At 43.3% G+C, this 15,027-nt stretch overlaps 1 long non-coding RNA gene across 1 annotated transcript; it reads left to right on the top strand.

Annotated features, from left to right (window-relative positions):
• The first annotated feature begins 6,541 nt into the window (after positions 1 to 6,541).
• Positions 6,542 to 8,090, top strand: LOC125197423. Its single transcript, XR_007172060.1, has 2 exons — positions 6,542 to 6,660; positions 7,659 to 8,090. It is a non-coding gene; the product is annotated as an uncharacterized LOC125197423 (long non-coding RNA).
• The last annotated feature ends 6,937 nt before the right edge of the window (positions 8,091 to 15,027 follow it).

Below are 15,027 nucleotides of genomic sequence, written 5' to 3' on the forward strand. Positions count from 1 at the left end.
CTTCACTATCTTCTTAACTGGCGACTCCAGATCTTCTTCATCTATCAGGGGTGGCTTTGACAAGGGTTTCTTTACTGACACGGGCGCTATGGACTTCGACGCAGACTGGGCTACCACAGACTTGACGCGGGCGGGGGTCGGTGGAGAGATGAGCTGCCTTGACCAGGCTGTCTGGCCGCACTACCGGGTCTAGGAGGCAACCTCTGCTGGTTCTTGGAGAATTTCTCCTCAAGCCACTCCACCATTTTCTTCATTAGCCTGACCGCATCAGCCATTCTTTCATTTTGGGCTGATGATCTTTCGGCCAGGACATCAATGCTCCCCTTTATGGCCTACAACTCCAATCGGGCCCCGCCGAGGTCTTCCTGCATCGCTGCCATCTCCTTTCTCAGCTCCTCAACGTCCGCACTCACCACGGCCTCTATCCCATCTGGTTCTCTCTTCACCTTCTCCACCACTGTCCCTACATTGTAGAAACACACCTCTTGGCCCTCCATGTACAAGAGCCCCTTGTTGAAGAAGTATTCCATGCTGAATAACTCTGGGGTTTCGCACATCATTACGTCGGGTTCCGCCTTTCCTATCTTCATTATAAAGTTGCGTTGAATGTAGGCACCCAGTAGATGGCACGTGTACATGTGTCGGGAGGGGTTGGCAGCCATCTGGTGGCAAGCTTGGGTGAAGTAAAGTTCGGTGGTGGTGAGGGCTGAACTAGCGGTACCCATAAGGTTGTAGCCGATGAACTTCTGAACGAATAGGAGGAGGTAGTTTGTGATGTGGAAACCTTTAGAAACACTGGTCTTGAAGTTCCTACTCCTTCTGTGTGTTATTGTCTCCCATGCCGACTGCAGTTCAAATCCCGGAGTGTTCCTCGATGGGACGAACATCCTCTCATTCCATATCCTACATTCGAAAACAACCCCATTCGGAGGGACCACTCTCTTACACTCATCATATGCTCAATGTTGAACAGGCGGAAGGAGATTGAATCAGCGTCTGGGTCGGTAGTAGCCTTGAATCGAAAGGTAGAGAAAAACTCCCTTGCTACGACCAAAGGTACCTCATGGTCACTATGATTCAGCAACCATTTAAAGCCGATTTCTTGAATATAGGAGAGGAACTCCCTCTGACTCAATGAGTCTCAGGGACTCTAAATCATAGCGCTTGCCCGACTTTGCCAATTTCCCAACTGCGCTCCTTTCTTTATAAGTTTGTGCTCTCTTGGAGTCATCAAACTTTTCCGTGGACCCCAGCAGCTTTTTGGTGATCCATATCTCAGTTCGCTCATAGTTGGGTACCTCCTCCTCCTCTGACTCTTCTTCCTGTTCACTCTCAGCAGCTGGACTACCCGGTCCAGGAACCTTGGTTGGTGCGGGGAGTGGCGCCACGACTTCCTTGACGGAAGCAGTTCTTTTCGATTTCCTGGGCTAGGGAGTGGCCACATGTTTTCCTTTGCGTTTGCGTTCCATGGCCAAGCGGTGTTCTTCCGCATTATCAACCTCCTCGTCAGACCCAGGAGCTTCCTCCTCCTGCGCACCTCCTGCCCCCGGGGCAAGGAATTCCGGTCCCATGGTTTGGTCGAGGTCATCCACCTCGTCCAGCAAGCTTCAGCGCGTCCTTCGCCTAGATTCCCTTGGATTTATCGGCGAGTCCTCTCCTTCTGGTAGATCCACTAGATCAACATTTTCCTTTATCCCTTCCTCCTCGGGCTCCTGAACTTCAGTAATTACGGGGATCTCCTCCCCAACAGACTTTCTCGGGGTTTCCCCCTCAGCAAACACAAACGGGGTTTCCCCCTCAGAATTTTTCGGGGTTTCCCCCTCATTAACCAGACCTAGGGTTTCCCCCACAACAGACGTAAACGGGGTTCCCCCCACAACATACATAAACTGGGTTTCTCCCTCATAATTACTTGGGGTTTCCCCCACAACAACCAACCTAGGGGTTTCCCCCTCAGTAGACATTAACACAGGGGTTTCCCCTCTATATTCTTCTCAACAAGAGCTTCCCCTTCATTCGCATCCTCGTTCCCCAGATCATCCACCACCATCCTGTCCATCTCCTCTGCCAGATCACCACCATCCTCCTGTCCACCGTTTCCCTCCACATCTCGTTCTTCAGTGTTTGGGCTCAGACCGGTCTCTACATGTTTTTTATCACGAGCGGGCACTCCGATCGAGACTTGAGGCTCTTCGGTATGTGCGATAGAGGGTTGGGCCATCGTTTCCTCAGGAACTGTCAACGGCGGTGGTGCTGCGGTTGTGGTTCCAGTAGATTTCTCTTGTTGCATTGCCGAGAAGAGGGTGAAAACTCTCTTTGCCTCTTCTTCACTGCCGAATTTCTGTGTCAATTCCTCCAAGAACGCTGCCTCTCTGGGATCTGAGACGTGGTCGGCTTCTCTATCGAACACTCCAGAACAGAATCCGGTCGCCTCTCGGCTTGTACGTCATGGACAGGAACGGTTGCTTGCGCAAGAACCGGTAGTTTTGCGACCGGTTCTGCCGGTGCCTTGGATGAATCGCCGGCTGGTGGCTTCAGGGTGAGTTCCTCTTCTTTGTGGTGGTCGCCTTATTCTGCAAAATTACGAGAACTAGGGAAAATTTGGGTTAGGGTTAGAAAGAGTTTGGGTGTGGGTATTGTGAGAGAGAATATTTGGGAGAAAATAGAATAGAGAGAGAAAGTCGGTTGTGTTATCATTTTAGAAAGAAAAAGATTATTATTTTTTTTGTTTTTAGATAAGGAAGAGGAACGGTTGCAGGCTGATGTAAGCAACCGTACGCATCCTCGAAAAGCGAATTTTGAATTTCAAAAGTTATCCGATTTCCCTCCGAAAATTCTTGATCTGAAATTCTTACCTTTCTCTTGTAACTCACAATACCACACAAAAACAAAGGTGAAACGCCAAGTTCCCAGGTCAAGGATTAGAGATAAGACAAAACAATTTCCCTGAGGAGCTTGGTGTTTCGAAAATATTTTTGGAAGATTATTTTTTTTTCTTTGTTTGGATTTTTTTAGTTTTTTCTGAAAAAGCAATTAAACTATTTACACTTGCAGCTGAGTATTCTCGAGATCCCCTAGGTCAGTGCATAGATAAAAAAACATTCTCATTTTACCTGACCTAGGAATTCGCCGAGAATACTCACTTGCTTGACTAGTTAGGCGATAATAGAGGGTGTGTGTAATGACACTTCCTCCACTAAACACAACTTCGAATTATCCCTAAATACTTTCACTCGATGACCATTAACAAGGAAAGGAACAGAGTTAGAGGCACTTCCCTGGATTTCCACAGCTCCATTTGCTCGAAGGCCAACAATGGTGTACAGACCTATCCACTTGGACTTTCTGCCCAACTTGCAGTTCCTTGACCCGGAGGTTCTTGTCATGCCAAGGTTTTGTTCTATCCTTGTACCACATTGCTAAATCATACGACTCCGGCCTTAGTTCCTCCAACTCCTGCAGTTGCAGCTTCCTCTCTTCTTCACAGGCTTGTGCCTTCACATTCATCTCCTTGATTGCCCAATAGGCTTTGTGTTGTATTTCTACCGGTAGGTGACACATATTTCCAAAAACCAACCTGTAAGGCGACATCCCGATAGGAGTTTTAAATGCAGTCCTGTAGGCCCACAATGCATCGCCGAGCCTCTTGTTCCGATCCTTCCTTGACGGGTTAACAATCTTTTCCAATATTGCCTTGATTTCTCTATTAGAAATTTCCGCCTGGCCATTAGACTGAGGGCGGTAAGGTGTAGATAACCTATGGTGAACACCATATTTTCTCATCTAAGCTTTGATGGTGCGATTGCAGAAGTGTGTTCCTTGGTCTGAGACTATAGCTCGAGGCACTCTATACCTGTTGAAAATATTTGCCTTTAGAAACTTTGCTACTTCTTTCGATTCACACGTGGGTGTAGCTTTAGCCTCTATCCATTTGGATGATGGGGTTTGAATCCCCTTGCACAGCGGAAGACTTGTACAAAACAAATAAATCAGACACGGATCTATTTGACCGATTATGCGATTAATCAATTCACATGTTAAACAGATAATTGCATGCTAGAACGCAAATAATTCATGCTTAGAAAATATAAATCCTAAACATGATTTCTACGGTTTAGGGTTACCGATTTTGATTCTCCAAAGAATCGTCGATTGCTCGCGCCTTCTCCATGATGATCTTCAATACTAGACCACGGATCTTCTCTCTGGTTCCCGAACTGTATCTCGATATCAGGGTGGGCTGATCTTATCAAAATACTAGGACTCGAATAAAAAAGAAGACAGAAATTCCTCACGGAGGAGAGCTGAAGAATTTTCGAGCTCCTCTACTAATTAGAGAGGGGGACGAAAATTTCATCTAATAATTGTGATTTTGTCTCTCCTTTATTCTCCTATTTATATTAAGTTCATATTGGGCCCAGTCAGGGATCTATGGAAGGTTTTGGATATGGGCTCCCCCAATTAGCTTTTTACTAATTAAATTGAACCCACGATTTAATACAAGCTTATATTGGAATATTACGAGCAGCCACTACATAAGTAATATTGCACTCCCCATCCAAATCCGAAATTATAAGTAATCCGGGCTTCCGTTTTGTTTATTATTTATTTCCCGCGCTTAAGATATAAATGTCCATTAATTAATTAATGTCTGCTATGGACTTAATTAATTAACATCTTATTAATTCCAAGAGTGGTATTAGCAAGAAACACTTATTTATTATTCATAGAGTAATAAAACTCCAACTGGCTAGTTTTCCGAATAATAAAACCTTGTTCGAGCTCCTCTTGAGGACATTATCAAACGAGACTCATCTCGTTTGATAATGTCCTCAAGAGGATCTCGTGCGCGACTCAACATAATAGCAATCCTAGCACCGCTAGATATTAATCACCACTACCCAATATATCGGGATTATTGGGTTACGAAAAACCCGCACCATTTGATAAGTCAAAGTAGTGCATAATCAATACCGTATGCTCAATGCTAACGTATGTAGATTAAGAAATAGTATTTTATCAAGACCTAGTCTTTCGGTAGATAGCATAAAGACACGTCTTGCTGTTAGATCCATTCAGTGCTATACCACACTAACGTCATCTTATTTCAGTAAGGCTTAGAAATAATTGGACTGACATTGCAACCTTTCACGATAGGTAGTCTAAGCCTATCTCTGGGTTGTGAAATTCTTCTTTTTCTTTTGCAAAGCATTGCATAGAACCGATTGTGTTACCTTAAAGAGGACGACGCCCACAACCAGTCTACTAAGCAAAAGTCTTAGACTTTGTTTGCTTCTTATACATTTAAATGTTTATAAAACATCTTATAAATGCACAAGCAAATACAATGTAATAATACACTGATTCTATTCGTGCGAAACTGCTCGAATAATACTGAATCGGGTTAAAAGTGGATTATAGAGTTGTACGTATACAGGCAATATTCTATTCGAGCGAAACTTGCTCGAAACATGTTTTTCAGTATACCAAACCTAACATTGGAAACATAGTCTACCGCGACCAATATATAAGTGTTATCATAGGAAAATGGGAATTGTCTCATAAAGTCCATCCCCCATACGTCGAAGATCTCACGGATGATTACTGGAACTTGGGGCATGTAACATCCCAAATATGGGGTTAGATAAATTTACTATTTTAAGAAACAAGAGAGTCATCAAATTGGAATTTTGAAATTGACAATTTATTTATATAAATGTCTTATGTTTTATTGGTATGAAATGCTAAAATTAGTATTTGTACATTTAAGGATCATTAGAGATTTAAGTGGACAATTTTACTAAATTGTAAACACTTTCGTGTGCTATTTAAGGATTTAAAAATAAAATGGTTTTGAAACTATTATAGAATAATTTAAAAGATTTCAATTCCATGTATTTCTATTTTATGATGTAAAAACTATTAGAATAAATATTTCTTCCTAATCTGCCGTTGCCGAGAAATATATTTGCCGACAAATATATTAAGTTTGGGCTTGGTGATGGAGATAATTTTTATATCCATAGTGATGAAGGGATGGAATACTGTAGATCTAAATAAATAAATAAATATATTAATTTCTAATGGTACCATATATTAAAGAAATAGTTATTAAAATAAATAGATACTACTCCCTCCGTCCCGTTTAAGATGACACGTTTTCCTTTTTAGTTTGTCCTAACTAAGATGACACATTTCCTTTTTTGGTAACTTTCTCTCTCCAATTAATACACTCAACCACTTTTTCTCACTCCTATTAAATATTCATCTTTCTTTATCTCTCTATTTTATAACTTACATCCACCTTTTCTCTTCCATTAAACACTTTAATCAATAACTCTTAAAATCCCGTGCCGGTTAAGCAATGTGTCATCTTAGTCGGGACGGAGGGAATAGTAAAATTTGTTCTGTCAATGGGGAGACGTGTAAAAATTTGAGGAAAAGCAAATTAATAGAATAGTCTAGAATACTAAAAGTAATTAAATAAATTAAATAAGATCTGTTCGGATGATTCTAGAGAATTATCGTCTCATATTTATTCCTCTTTTTGGGACAACAACTGGGGGGAGAGGAGAACGGCGATTTACCCTCTTCACTTCTACACTTTGCCGTGTTTGTCATTAAATCATCAAGGATTGGGTGAGTTTTGTTAATAATAAGGTAAGACTCTACTCTTGTGACTAATTTTTATTATTAAAAGAAATGATGAGATATTGAGTTAGAGGATTTGGATTGTTGGCTATTATACTTGGCTATTTAGATCGAGAATTTCTTAGAAAATGAACTATATGGTGAAAATTGATGTTATCGAATAAACGCTAGTGTATGCTACGAGTTTTATTTGATTATTAGGATGCATATATGTAATTTAGAAATGACAAAATGCATACTATGATTTCACTGATATTTGGAAAGATTGTTGATATTTTGTAATATCTATTAGAGTAATGGAGACGAAGGTTGAAGTAGTTATGGTAAACAATGGTATAAGGAGTCTAAATGATTAAAATAAGGATTATTAAAAGTTATTTGGTGGTTGTCTGAATTGAATATGTGATGCAAGGTGGCGGTACGAGAAATATGGTATAAAATCATATATGATACAAGTAGTACTTTGATAACTGGAAGTGATATGAGAACAGTAATCTGACTAGCAATGTGTACTAATTATATGATCTTATAAGCTCTGTGGCATTTATGTTCATGCGTTAAAAGTATATGATTAATAAATGATATATTGCAAATCTGAAGTATGGGTAAATGTGATGATTGTGCATCATATATGGGTTATCGTCATCCTTATGTAGATTATTGGCATCATATGTGGGTTATCGTCCCCCCTATGCGGGTCATTGACACTCTCGTATGGGTTATCGTCACCCCATGCGGGTCATTGACACCCTCATATGTGTTATAGTTAGTAGATTGCTTAAGCACTTATGATTTGAGATCGAGCAATATGGATGTTTATGATAAAGATGTGATGGTTCATGATATTGTTGATTATAATAAAATTATTGATGATAAATATGTTTAAGTTATTGATGTTAAAAACTACCATTGGGGTTACTATGAATTTTCATTAATATTACATGAAATTCTGCCTTGTGTGAAATTTCTTATTGGATTGATCGCAAATCTTGGTTGGGGTTTTACAGGGCATTTCATCTTTCCTTGAAATTTCTCCCGTTTGCTGGCATCTCTTGCAGCTTTGACAGAATTCGAAGGCATCCTTGTTCAGCGTTGGCCAGTAGGATCCACTGTCTAAAACTTTGCTAGCAGTCTTCCTAGGTCCAAAGTGACCTCCACACGCCAGAGCATAGCAGTGGTTAAGCACGTCCTTCTGTTCCCATTCCGAAATACATCTTCTCGTTACTTGATCTGAGCACATCTTCCAGAGGTAAGGATCGTCCCAAAAGTAGTACATGGCCTTACTCTTCAACTTCATCTTTTGGGCCCGGGAAATTTCTTGTGAACTTAGTATTTCTCCTGTGACCAAGTAGTTAGCCAGGTCGGCGAACCATGCTTCTGTATTCAGCGGATATTTCCCTTTAAATCAAATTAATGCATAATCAACGAATAACCTAACAGATCTGCATACTCTAGACGAAGCAAACAGGAAACGAGAAGAAAACAGAATCCATCTAACAACTATCTTTCCACACGTCGAATCCAAACTCAGACGCTAAATCCACTCCGGATCCAAGCGTCCGACACGAACTCCAACCAACAGAAACTCTTCATCACGTCAGATTTAAACAAGGAACTCCGAATACTCAAATAATCACAGATCTATCACCAAATTCCATATCAAACACCACAACATCAAAATAAACAGAGATCGACATAACATTTGAAGAAATAAACTAACAGCAGAGAGATCTATGCAAATTGACTTGAAATTTTAACTGCTAAACGCAGATCAACAAACGGAAAGACAAATAACTATCATCTGCAGCAAGGTCGACTCCCAAAAGTGAAGTTCGACGGTAAAAACGAGCAAACAACTGAAATTTAAAAGGAATTGTATCTTCGCCCACACTCGGGCGGTGTTGCCAACCACGAAATTTCTAAGAAAGTAACCTTCCGTTCCCGACTACCCCAGATCCATTCCCAAGTGTGTGTAAAGTGTGTGAGCTAAGAAGAGTAAAAAAGTGATAATCCTTGCGTTGCATGCTCTTCTATATATAGGCGTTTGAGTGGGGCCCAGCGAGGTATAGATAAGACTTTGATGCCCTCAGCTTTTGACTCCTCTGTCACGCCAATTTCCCTTGTAAATTCTGCTCACTTTGTTCCTTTCCTTCGCTAGACCATCTCCTTCAGTACTTCCTTGATCTAGCGATTTTCTTCACACACCTGGCTTAGGAAACGTGTTAGACCCAGCAAATTATAACATTTTTCGCACATTACCGATGCATGAAATTAGCCTTATCAAACTGCTCACACTTAAATCATACTTGTCCTCAAGTATAAAGACAAGAAAAAAAAAAGAATAAGGCGAATTTCAAGCACGGTTATCTCTTGACCGACTCCTAGACCTAGACAAATTATAACATTTTTCGCACATTACCGATGCATGAAATTAGCCTTATCAAACTGCTCACACTTAAATCATACTTGTCCTCAAGTATAAAGACAAGAAAAAAAAAAGAATAAGGCGAATTTCAAGCACGGTTATCTCTTGACCGACTCCTAGACCTAGACAAGAAAAACTAAGAAAATATATAAAAAACTAAGAGAACATACAAACATTTAAACACATATGCATGAGCTAGCTTCACTTTTTAGGCATCTGTCCCCACAAGATTAAGGTCAATTCAATAGGTTGCACTTCTCCAAATAGGCCCTTTCCCTTCCTTTACCTAGCCAATCTGTCAGCTTGTCAAGATGGCTTCCACTTACCCGATTGTTGGGTTCACTCGATCACTCATTCCTCACCAGGGATGTTAGGATCGATTTTCTCTAAGTTAATGCTACACCACTGAATGCGTCGGGTTATGAGAGTTCCTCTTTCCTGGGTCAGGCTATTATCATTCCTGTTTTTTTAGACCATTTCTCTCTGGACTTCGTCCAGCTTATTCCCTCCTTTTTTTTTTCTTTTCTTTTTTTTCTCTGGACTTTTTCCAGCCTATTCCTCCACTTCTCCCTTCTTCTGGACTTTGTCCAGCTTATAACGCCTTTCCCTGGACTTCGTCCAGCTTATACCTTCATAACCCAATTCCCAACTTTTTCTCCTTCACAGCTCTTCTCCCTAAGCATTCAGTGGTGGCCCTTAAACATGTGTTAGCTCGAAGTTATTTAAGGCTTATAACTCACTATATAGTAGGGCTTCACAACTAAGTAAGTAGAGGCATTCTCCATCGTTCTCGCTTCACTCAAATTAACCAGGCTTATTTAAGGAAAAAGCTTCTAAGTTGAAATGCCTCCTATCTTCAATTACTTTCACTAAGGGAATCATGCCGTATTATATCCACTGGCTCATGCGACAACACTTAAGACTTACATACTCTTAATATGCAGACAAAGGTAATGCATTGACTCCTCTCCTCCTCCCACTTCACTCAAGCTTGTCCCCAAGCCATCGTCGTGAAGGGGGGAACAGAGAGATCAATGCAAAATAACAAAACAGATTATATAAACACAAACTTTTCACACTTAGACCAAGCAATGGGCTAAGTGGGAGAAGAAACACAAAAAACATAAGAAAACAACACAACAAACAGAAAATACAAACTTCTCACACTTAGACCACGCAGTGGGCTAAGTGGAATGCGTGGTCTAAGTGGGAGAAGATATAACAAATATTAAACACGTATATAACAGGGATAAAAAGAAAAAAACTAAAAAACGACAAATAAAAGTTACTTGGTCAAGAGACGATTGGTCACTTCTGGGGCTGGCTCCCTCGAGAGCCAGACTGGGGTGGGATTCCGGGTCGGGTCACTTTGATTTTCTTCTTTGCTGGCTGCTCCAGCTCTTCTTCCTCCTGTGTTGCTTGTTTAGATACTGGCTTTCTCACGATAGACTTTGGTTTTGGTGGGGCTGGAACTTGCATGGGAACGGTCGGGGAGATCAATTGCTTGAGCGATTCCTGCGACTGCCTGACGGAGGGACTGCTCTGAGTGGGCTGCCTGACTTCACTATGGACCCAAGAGTCGTCCTCGACTGGGTCAAGGGGAGCGTCTGCTGCAACCACTTTAGCATCTTCAATGAAAGCTCCACCGCTTCCGTCATTCGCTCATTCTGTTTGGCGCACTTTACCGCCAAATCAGCAATATTGCCCCTCAGGGTCTGTACTTCCTCCCGATTTCCCATCAATTCCTTCCTTATCCCACCGAGCTCCTTGATCATTTCTCTCCTCATCAACTGCATCTCTTTCTTCACGTCCTGAACTTCCTTGCGTAGCTCCTCAACCTCTTCACTCGGCATGGCTTCCTCGGCTTCCTCCGGCTCTGCCTTCACCTTGTCTCCCAACGAATAGAAGAGAGTCTTGGTGCCTTGAGTCTGCAGCAACCCCTCGTTGAAGAAATAATCGACACTAAACACTTCTGGGGGTTCGCACATGACTACCAACGGAGCGGTTTTGGCAATCCTCATTTCTATGTTTCTTTGGAGGTAAACGCCGATGAGGTGGCAGGTGTACATATGACGCCCCGGGTTGCTCGTCATCTGGTGGCATGCCTGCGCCAGCCAATATCCGAGGTGCACTTTAACACCCTTCGCCATGCACCATGTGAAGTAGAGATCGGTAGTAGTGAGAGCTGAATTCGCACTGCCCATCAAATTATAGCTGACAAATGTTTGAGCAAAACGGAGAACCCGGTCTTCGATGTGGGAGGCTTTGGAGTAGATGGATTTAAACGCCCCTGATTTAGGGTGCGTGACCAGTTCCCATGCTGTCTGTACTTTGAAACCAGGCGTGTTCTTTGGCATCCCGACCATCCTGTCATTCCACGCCCCCTCTTCATCTTCTGCCTGGGTAAACAACCCCATCCACAAAGACCACTCCCTAATGCTCAACTCATACTCCTGATTGAAAAGTCTGAATGTGATAGAATCCGCGTCCAGGTCAGTGGTATTCTTCAAACGAAAAGTGGAGAAGAACTCCCTTGCTAGATCCACTGGTACCCTCTCCTGGCTGTGTTGCAACAGCCACTCGAACCCTATCGCTCGGATACATGCGCGGAATTCTTTGTCACATGCGATCATTTTGAGCTCCCTTGAGCTGTACTGCTTTCCTGACTTAGCCATCTTCCCGGCGCTATACCTCTCCTTGTACACTGCGATCCTCTTTTGGTCGTCGAACTGCCTCATCTCCTCTAGCAATCCTTTAGTCAGCCAAATTACCGGTCGTCCCAGGAATCGGCCCTTCTTCAGCCTCCTCAGAGTTATAGCTGGGCTCAGGAATGGGCTAGTCGTGTTCCTCGACAGAGGGTTCCTCGATCACAGGGGAAAGGGTCTCCTCGACCTCCTGGACGGAGGGAGCTTTCCCTGGACCGGGTGGATGAGGTCGCCGGCGCCTTTCCTTTTCTTGCCTTTTCCTTTGCCAAGCGCGCCTCTGCCTCTGTTGCGTCAGGCACTAAGTCATCGACTTCATCAAGGAGGCTTCTCCTGGTGCGCCTCCTTTCTGCCCTCTCATCAACCTTGGGCTCACTTTCTTCCTGGTCATCAACCAGGTCCACGATCAGTTTCAGCCCTTCCTCGGGCTCCGGTACTTCAGTTGTATGTAGATCTGACTCCTCCAAAAGCTTTTCTGGGGTTTCCCCCTCACCAACCAACATTGGGGTTGCCCCCTCGATATAAATGGGGTTCTCCCCCCTGACATCTCCTGGGGTTGCCCCCTCTTCCACGAACTCAGGGGTTGCACCCCTGAAATCAACCGGGGTTCCCTCCCCCGTCTCCAGAATAGGGGTTTTCCCCTCAGCAATCTTTTCAAACACAGGGGTTTCCCCGTCAGCCACATTCTCCACCATAGGGGTTACCCCCACCGCGACTTCATCTAACACAGGGGTTTCCTCCTTACGAACTTCAACAGAAATAGGGGTTTCCCCCTCACACACTTCCCTACCCTCAAGATTAGGGCTCTCAGTTTCTTTACCTTTTGTCTCCACCATGGTCTCGTCGTGAGTCGGTTCACCATCCTCCGACCGTTCGTGTGATGCCCCCTCTTCCTCCGCTTTATGTAAAGCGGTTTCTGCATGCGGTGATGTAGAATCTCGCGGTCCTTCTTCAGGAAGATTCGCCGATTTCGCAGCCGAATCTGCCGGAATTGTTGGTGGTGGTGCGACCGGCACAGACGGCATTAGACTGGCGGCGAATAGGGCATACACCTCCTTTGCTTTCTCTACACTCTCCACCTTCTGCGTCAACTCTGCCAATAAAGTTGGGTCATACACAATGCCTTGGGTAGAATCCATTGGTATAGATCTGAAAAATGAAAGGAAACTGGGTAGAATCCATCAGTTTCGTTACTTTTTAGAGAGAGAAAATGAAAACTAGAGAGAAGGGAGAGCGAATCAATTTTTTTTGTCGAATTAGGAATAACTGGAGAGAGAAGGACGACGGTTGCTTTTCTGGTGAAAAGATGGTGCGGTTGCAGGCGTGATGTAAGCAACCGTACATCTCCCATAATTATCGCCCAGATTTTGAAATTCAAAATATCTTTTTCCCTCCTTGACTCCTTCCTCCAGACTTCCCTTGACTCCTTCCCTCGGATTCTTCTCTAGATAATTCCCTCAACCATGTCCTACAAACAAAGAAAGTGAAGGTTCCAGACTCCTAGGTCGAGGTTAGAGCATGAAATAACGGTTCCCTTTGGAGTCTGGTGCTTCGAAAATATTTTTTGGATTTTCTAAAAAAAAGCAATTAAACTATTTACATCCTTGTTGTATTTCCGAGATTCCCTGGTTCAATTTGAATTTTCAAAATTGTTAACTTACTCCTTGACCCAGGAATTCATCGGAAATTTCCCCCGTCCGTTTAGGCGATAATAGGGAGTGTATGTAGTGGAACCTCGTCCACAACACACAACTCGGAATTATCCCTATAGACTTTCACTCTATGACCGTTTACAAGGAAAGGAATAGAGTTTGGAGCACTTCCCTGGATCTCCACTGCTCCATTTGCTCGGATGCCAACGATGGTGTACGGGCCGATCCACTTAGACTTCAGTTTCCCTGGCATTAGCTTGAGCCGAGACTGAAAAAGGAGCACCTTCTGTCCCACATGAAGTTCCTTGACCCGGAGGTTTTTATCATGCCATAACTTCGTTCTTTCTTTGTACCACATGGCAGACTCAAACGACTCCAGCCGAAGTTCCTCCAACTCTTGCAATTGTAACTTCCTCTCTTCTTCGCAAGCTATCGGCTTCATGTGCATTTCTTTCACTGCCCAATACGCCTTGTGTTCAATACCAACAGGTAAGTGACACATCTTGTCGAACACAAGTCTGTAAGGTGACATTCCAATAGGCGTTTTAAAAGCAGTTCTGTAAGCCCACAATGCGTCCCCGAGTCTCTTGCTCCAGTCCTTCCTTGACGGATTAACTGTTTTCTCCAATATCGCCTTGATCTCGCGATTAGAAATCTCTGCCTGGCCATTAGACTGAGGATGGTAAGGAGTCGACACTCTATGGTGAACACCATATTTCTTCATCAAAGCCTCGATGGTGCGATTACAGAAATGAGTTCCTTGATCCGAGACAATGGCCCGAGGAACTCCATAACGGTTGAAAATATTGGCCTTCAAAAATTTCACCACCTCCTTCGATTCACATGTTATGGTGGCCTTAGCTTCTATCCACTTAGACACATAGTCTACTGCAACCAATATATATGTATTCCCACAAGACGATGGGAACGGTCCCATAAAGTCCATTCCCCACACATCAAAAATTTCGCACACTATCACTGGGACTTGAGGCATCTCGTCTCTTCTTGCAATCCTCCCCGTCTGCTGGCATCTGTCGCAACATTGGCAAAATTCAAAAGCATCTCTATTCAGCGTCGGCCAATAAAAACCACTGTCCAAGACTTTCCTCGCTGTCTTCCTTGGTCCAAAGTGGCCTCCACATGCCAACGTGTGGCAATGAATTAACACATCTCTTTGTTCCCATTCGGGAATGCAGCGTCTGATCACTTGATCTGAGCACATCTTCCATAAGTAAGGATCGTCCCAAAAGTAGTATTTAGCTTCACTTCTAATCTTCATCCTCTGGGCCCGGGAAATCTCGTCTGAACTTGGCATCTCTCCCGTGACCAAGTAGTTGGCTAAGTCAGCAAACCATGGTTCTGCATTCAGTGTGCGCTTTCCCTTATCCGATTCCCCTAGACCGGTCAAAGTCAAAACTGCTTCCCAATCAAACTCCTGCAAGAGTAACACCCAACGGATTAGCCTTGGCTTAGACTCTTTCTTAGCCAGCAAGTACTTAATAGCCGCGTGATCCGTAAAAACTATAACCCTCGACCCAAGGAGATATTGTCGGAATTTTTCAAACGCGTACACGACAGCCAACATTTCCTTCTCCGT

The sequence above is a fragment of the Salvia hispanica genome, chromosome 6 (genome assembly GCF_023119035.1).
Source record: "Salvia hispanica cultivar TCC Black 2014 chromosome 6, UniMelb_Shisp_WGS_1.0, whole genome shotgun sequence".
NCBI classification, from domain to species: Eukaryota; Viridiplantae; Streptophyta; class Magnoliopsida; order Lamiales; family Lamiaceae; genus Salvia; species Salvia hispanica.